The sequence below is a fragment of the Pecten maximus genome, chromosome 9, assembly GCF_902652985.1.
Source record: "Pecten maximus chromosome 9, xPecMax1.1, whole genome shotgun sequence".
Lineage (NCBI taxonomy): Eukaryota > Metazoa > Mollusca > Bivalvia > Pectinida > Pectinidae > Pecten > Pecten maximus.
Genome location: NC_047023.1, coordinates 22,636,986 through 22,642,913, shown reverse-complemented (window position 1 = coordinate 22,642,913; position 5,928 = coordinate 22,636,986). Strand labels below are relative to the sequence as shown.

Here is a 5,928-nt window from a genome sequence, read left to right as displayed (position 1 = left end):
TAATGCTTTAAAATGCAATAATTCAAGTTGTGAACTTTAAAGGATGCAACAGAAAAAAAGTCCCAACAAGGATCAGAACTTTAACTGTCCTAACCTCGGGTTAATAGTCGGGAATCTCGCACCTCGGAATGAGATTTTCTCGTCATGCTATCAACGGTAGGGGAAATTCTTTTGTTCATTTCACAACAAGGTCAAACTTAATCCAACGTGAAGGTCAATCAACAACAAGGTCAAATTCATAATCTGACGAGAAGATCATCTAACGTGAAGGTCATTCCACAAGGTCAAACTCATAATCTCACGTGAAGATCATTCCACAACAAGGTCAAATTCATAATCTGACGAGAAGATCGTCTAACGTGAAGGTCATTCCACAAGGTCAAACTCATAATCCAACGTAAATGTCACTCCACAACAAGGTCAAACCCATAATCTAATGTGAAGGTAATTCCACAAAAAGTCAAACTCAAAATCTGACGTGAAGGTCATTCCACGACAAGGTCAAACTCAATAGGTCTAATGTAGTGGATGTCACAAGGACACACATTAATGCTGTAGATGTCATTCCACGCCAAGGACAAATTCATAGATATAATATTTCATTGGCCAGCAATCCACGCTAAGTTGAAATCTAGATTTGTCATTGTTCAACAACAAAATGATTTTATGGAATTTAACTTGTCTAGTTGTGAAGTTAGACTGCATTTCCTTTTTCTTTTAGAACAAATTAAATCAAGACTGAGATTGGCATACAGTATAAAAATTTAATCTCGTTTAACATTTACAAGACTGATGCTCTTGCCATTGTCTCAACTGTTGCGTGACCATTATTTTTATTCCTTGTCCACACAAAAGAAACTGTCCATGTATCTCCGATCTCACGACCCCCGGGGGAAGGGTTTGTCGTGAGAGCTTCATATTTAACAGTTCCGTTACTGATGTGAATCTCGGGATATTTGGCACGGAATCAAGTCAGCGAAGTCCACCATGGTCAGAATCGCATGCAGTTTTTTAGTGTTCTTTGAATTTTAAAGTAAGTGTAGATAAATTGCTATGGACGGAAACTGTCTGAAATAGAAAATGTTTTCATCATAGAATATATATTTTCGCGTTACATCACGTATCTTAACAACGAGGCAGTTTGGCGGAATCCTTAACGCAATTTGGTGCCATGGGCGTTGTATTCATGTATTAATCTTGATTTTTGTTTTCTATCGTGTCCTTAACATCTGACATTGCTTGTGTGCCAATACATCGCTTGTATCTCTGCAGCCAGCCATCAACGTCTTTGAGGCGGTATCTGTGTGTACCCATCCCGCCTGCGTACTGGACCACGCCCTCCTGTATGACGTAGAGACGTTTAGGGACGGCGGAATAGAGGAGAGTAGCTTTGTCATCCATGGGGTCCACCACCACAGGACAGGGAATTTCGTGTTTGTCCAACAGAGACGCGGCTTCTATCCGGTCCTGTAGATGTACATGCTGGCGGAGATGAGAGTATTGGTGACCAGTGATGTTCCATTCGTCCAGGGGGTGCGCCTCTCGAATATAGATAATTAAAAAGTCAGCTATGTCATTGAATTCTCTCACAAGGCTCTTAAAATGCTGCAGCGATGTCATAAACATGGGTCATGAGCAACTACCAAAATTTAAAATTAAAGGTCTATTTTTTATTTGGAAATCCAATAATTGTTTGAGAGTATTATCTTGAAGAAGGATTACTTCCGGGTTGGGCGCGGGACTGTTTCGGAAGGCCTGTTTGTAGTACATATCTGAATAGGTACACGTCCACCAGTGGCGTAGGGTGTCGGGGGTCAAGTCGGTGTCCAGGTACTCCCCCGGACGGCGTTTCTTTGACAGCAACAACTCCTTTAAGAATGGACCGAATAGGGGCAGCTTGAAGACGAGGTAGAGGACGTACATGAAGCACATCATGACCACTATACGTAACAGCTTTAACAAGGGCCGTAGCATCCTGCTGGTCTCGACCTCTGTAATGGAAATAAGTAAATATTCATGCAAGAGATAAACATCTTCTTTGGGAAAAGAGCGAAATGCTCTATGTCAATCAATACCATTAGTAATTGGAAACGGCCAAATGCACTGATCTGTTGAGAAGAGCGGGAATTGTCAGCATTTTTGTTGTATGAGTTTATGACAAACCTAAGCTGTTCAGGATTTTTCGATTTGTGTACAGTTTAATCACCTGGCGTCTGCTTCTGGTTAGTATAGAGGAAAAACTAGACCCTACTCATACTATCTATTAATATACTAATCATAAGCCGACGCCTGTGGTTTAATGAAATGTAAACAAATTAATAACGACAAAGATAAGATTATGATAATAAAAGTACTAGTATATCAGCATAATAATCGTAACAAAAAAAGAAGGAAAAAGATCCGCATAAATCTTTCTACCAACCGAAGACGTAACTCCTGACGTCCATGTCAGCACCTACCCTTAGTGTCTTTATTGAAGCACAAGACGCTTACTCTAACGGAACGCATGGTCTTATTCTCCTTGTAGTGTTTTAGGAATCTCCACGTAAATCTGTATTATTGTTTATATATGCTGTCCTCGTTTAATCAATGAAAAGTTTGAATTATGGTTTCGTTAATTTGTTATAGGTATTCTATTGTTTTTGTGAAGGGACGTCTATGCTGGTTTTCCTCCGGGTACTCCGCTTTCCTTAACCTCCAAAACCAGGCACGTCCTTAAACGACACTGGCTGTTAATAGGACGTTGAATAAACTAAACTAAACTAAACTAAACCAAACCAAAGTTTAAGATGGAACCCATATGGTTTCTGTTCACATACACTTCTCGTATAGTAATAGTATACACACACTGGATGGGTACGTGGTACGAGACCCCAGGAACTAGTGTTATCGTTTGAATGGAATCAAAGTCAAGGCATTTTCAGCTGATCTATAACAAGAGAACAGTGTTTGTTCACGTACAAGTTAAACAAGAAATGCTTACGTTTTCCAGTGAGTTGTTGAATCTAGTTCTCCATGATGAAGACGAGACGTTAAGTCAAACCAAACATACACGTCTCTATGATAACGTGTAACATGCCGACGTGTTAAACAATGATGTATAGAGTGATGTAGTCTAGACCGTCACACAGATATGTACGTCAACTTTGACCCCTGTAACCATGTGGCTGATTGCCCCAGAAATCAGTATCCTGCCTGGTGACCTGCTATCACACGACTTGTTGAGATAGCGGATGTTTTAAGTGTTCAAAGTACCTTGATGACTGACACACACGCGATTACTGTGGTACTGAGCTCTAGAATATACGGTGATGTTTTATCTAAACTAAATCATATTCATAGTTATTGAGGCCACAAGGACCTGAGCATTTGTCACAGTTTATCATTTTCAGATTTTATTTAGTGGTGATGGTGGTGGGGGGGGGGGGGGGGGGCAAAACTGTTTTGAACACGTGAAAGTCGCCAACAATTAACAATGTTTGAATAATTTTAATGACTAGTCGATTTATTAGCTAATATTTATAAAGTTAGACATGGATTGGGAAGTGTCCAATCTTTAAACTGTGTGCAAATAATATTTTTCAATATGAGTACGAGTTACCTCCCGTGGACTTGCTTTCACACAATGAGTCGGGACATTATTTTGATACACGGACGATCGCTCTACTAATATGGTAATGATGATGATGATGATGATGATGATGATGATGGTGGTGGTGATGATGATGATGATGATGATGATGATAATGATGATAATGATGATGATGATGATGATGTGGTGGTGGGTGACTGCGACGAGAAATGTAATGATATGATATTGGGGTTGTTGGGGTGTAATATGATTTGTTTTTTTGGGAAATTTTTTCAAAAATTCAAAATTTAAATTTTTCCGGAAAGCTACTTTATTTAAAAAAATTTTTTCCCAAAAAAAAATGTTTTTTATAAGTTTTTTGTTTTTAAACATGTTTAAGCCCCCCCAAATTTTTGAAAAAGGAAACCCCCCGGACTTAAACAATATGTATAATTTTAACCCGGGGTTTTTTTTGGGTAAATTGTTTTGGTGATGAAAAAATAGTATTGTGGTAAATGTATAAACCGATTTTAAAATCTTTTTTAAATTCAAATTTTTTAAAAACCCGGTAAAGTGGTCCCAAAAAAACGGGAGTTTTAAAAACAAAAATTCTATTTTTGGGGCCAAACCAGGCATTTTCCATTTTTTTTTGTTTTATTTAGGGTATTTTGGGGGGGGGGGGGCAAAACTTTTTAACCTGGCCCCAAATTAAAAATTTTTTTGAAAATTTACCCTTAATTTTCTTTTTTTAAAATTCATTTGGGAATTCCCAACATTTGCAATTTTTTTTCCCCTTAAGAAACAAACCTCCCTCCCTTTTTTCTTAAACAAAGGGGGGAATTATTTTATCACCCCGGCTTACAATATTTTAAATTTAATTTTGGAGAAGGGGGTTTTATATATTGGGGAAATAAAAGATGAAAATTTTTAAAATTTTGGGGGGGGGTCAACCCCGGGGGGAAAAAAAATATTGTTTTTTGGGGGTTGGGGGGGGGTTTTTTTGTGGGGTGGGGTTGGTTTGGGGGTTTTAAAGGGGGAAAATTTTGGAGTGATTGGCCGGGTGTTTTTTAAATTTTTATTTTCATTTTTTTTAACATTTCAGGAAAAAATTAGTTTGTAAATTTTCCACCCCCGGGAAAACCCGCCGGGCCATTTCCCCCGGGGGGGCCCAACCCCGGTTTTTAACTCCCTCCCGGGGAAAAACCCCAAATTTCCCCCTTTGGGATCAACCAAATCAAATTCCCCCTCCCTTGGGGAATAACCAACCCATTCCCTTTGGGCATCAGAATTTTCATTTACCCCCCTTACAAAAACGAGGCCACCAAATTTAAAAAACCCCAATCCTTTTTTTCCCCCCGGGATTTAAAAGAAGCTTCTTTCCCTCCCGGGGACAAAAAACCCCCAATTCCCTCCCGGGGGAGATAAGCCAAGCCAACCATTTGGGGTTTCCCAATTTCAATCTCCCTTGGGAAAGTCCACGACTTCCCCTTTTCCCCCCGGGGGGCAAAACCCTTTTTTCCCCTGGGGAGCATATTAAACCAACTGAATCTCCCCCGGGGAATCAGCGGAGCCCAACCCACTCCTGGGAATCGGGGCGGGTTTTTCGGTTTTAAATTTTTACTCCCCATTAATTTTAAAAAATTATGGAAAAAAGTTTTTTAATTTTTTAAAAGAAACCCCCCGGGACGAACTGGACCCTTAAAACCCCTTTTTTTTCCCGCCCACCTCCAAATTTAATTTCAAAAAAAAAAATTTACTTAAATTTGAATGATTGGCATACCAAACACAATGTTTTTCTATTCGGGTTTCCAAAACCCATTTCCCCCCTTTCTCTACAAACCAAAAAAAAATCCAAAAAATCGCAACATATTAAAAGTAAAGGGGCCCCACTTTTTTTTTTAAAGGACCTTTGGGGACCCGGGGACCCCGCTTTTTTTCCCCGGGGGGACCCAACACAATTCCAAACCCCATTTCCCCAGGGGGTTTTTTTTCAAAAAAAGGGGGAAAAAAGCCCGGAAATTTGAATTTTTCCCTTTTTTTGGGGAAAAATTTTTCCGTGAAACTTTTCCCCTTATTTAAAGACTTTTTAAAAAATAACTAGTTGGGAAAAAGGATTCCCCCCAACTCGATTCCACAATTTTCGGGGGAAATTTGGTTTCGTAAAAAAACAAAAACCCCGAAATTTTAAAGTTTTCCCTTTGGATTTGGGTTTTTTTTAGGTTTTAAACCCTTGGGTTGGAAATTTAAAATTGGTTGGAAATTTTTGACGGGTTTTTAAAGAATATGGCATAAGGGGTGTTTAAATATTTGGATAAGATTTAGCTTCGGGGGGGGGGGGGAAAAGGGCCCAAAGGAAA

At 39.2% G+C, this 5,928-nt stretch overlaps 1 pseudogene; it reads right to left on the bottom strand.

The window, feature by feature from the left end:
- Nucleotides 1–744: 744 nt before the first annotated feature.
- On the bottom strand, nucleotides 745–3,125 carry LOC117335003 (annotated as a pseudogene).
- Between the last annotated feature and the right edge of the window lie 2,803 nt (nucleotides 3,126–5,928).